The sequence below is a fragment of the Tupaia chinensis genome, unplaced genomic scaffold (genome assembly GCF_000334495.1).
Source record: "Tupaia chinensis unplaced genomic scaffold, TupChi_1.0 Scaffold000067_1, whole genome shotgun sequence".
Taxonomy (NCBI): Eukaryota; Metazoa; Chordata; class Mammalia; order Scandentia; family Tupaiidae; genus Tupaia; species Tupaia belangeri.
The window spans coordinates 3357084-3357882 of record NW_006159526.1 but is presented as its reverse complement, the minus strand read 5'-3'; positions in this window follow the sequence as shown (position 1 = coordinate 3357882).

Sequence of the window (799 nt, the reverse complement as noted above, 5' to 3'; positions counted from 1 at the left end):
CAGGAGGCGACCCGCGGTCGACTACGTGGGAGTCCAGCGACATAGCCATTACGCTAACTGCTGGTTCCCAAATAAAAACAATTCTTAAAAAAGATGATAAATGAAATTAAGGAAATAATCCTTTTTTTTTTTTTTTTTGTAGAGGTTTTTGCTTAGGGCACGTGCCACCAGTTGGACCCATTATGCTATTTACATATTGTTCTCTAAATTAGTTTATTTTTTCATCTTTTATTTTTAAAGAGAGGTTTTTGCTATAGGGTGTGTGTGCTTGCCAGAAAGACAGAGAGAGACAGAGAGACAGAAAGCAAGAAATCGTCCCCCAGCGGGGATGGTCACGCCGCAATCCCTTCTCCACCATTCTCCTCTTGGGATCTTGGGCATGCACTCATATGCGCCTGGCGTGAGTTTAAGCCGCCAGGTCCTGGACTTGAACCGTGGTCGACTACATGAGAGTCCAGTGACATAACCATTATGCTAACTGCTGGTCCCACAAATATTTTTAAATGAAAGCATAGAAAACATGGTTAAGATTGAGGAAAAGGTAATATGATACAAAAGAAGTAGAAAGTCTTTTTTTCTGACACCTCAGCTGGACTCGTCTTCTTAGTGGAGTTACAGTGCTGCTTAAGGAGAGCAGGGCTGAATCTAGTCGAAACAGCCAAGTATATAAAGCTTGATTTTCCAAAGCATTGAAATTTGAGGTTACATTATTTATTGTCTATATTTAAGGTATACAACGTGATGGTTATATGGATGTATATTTATATAATTATATATATATATATATATATTGCTCACT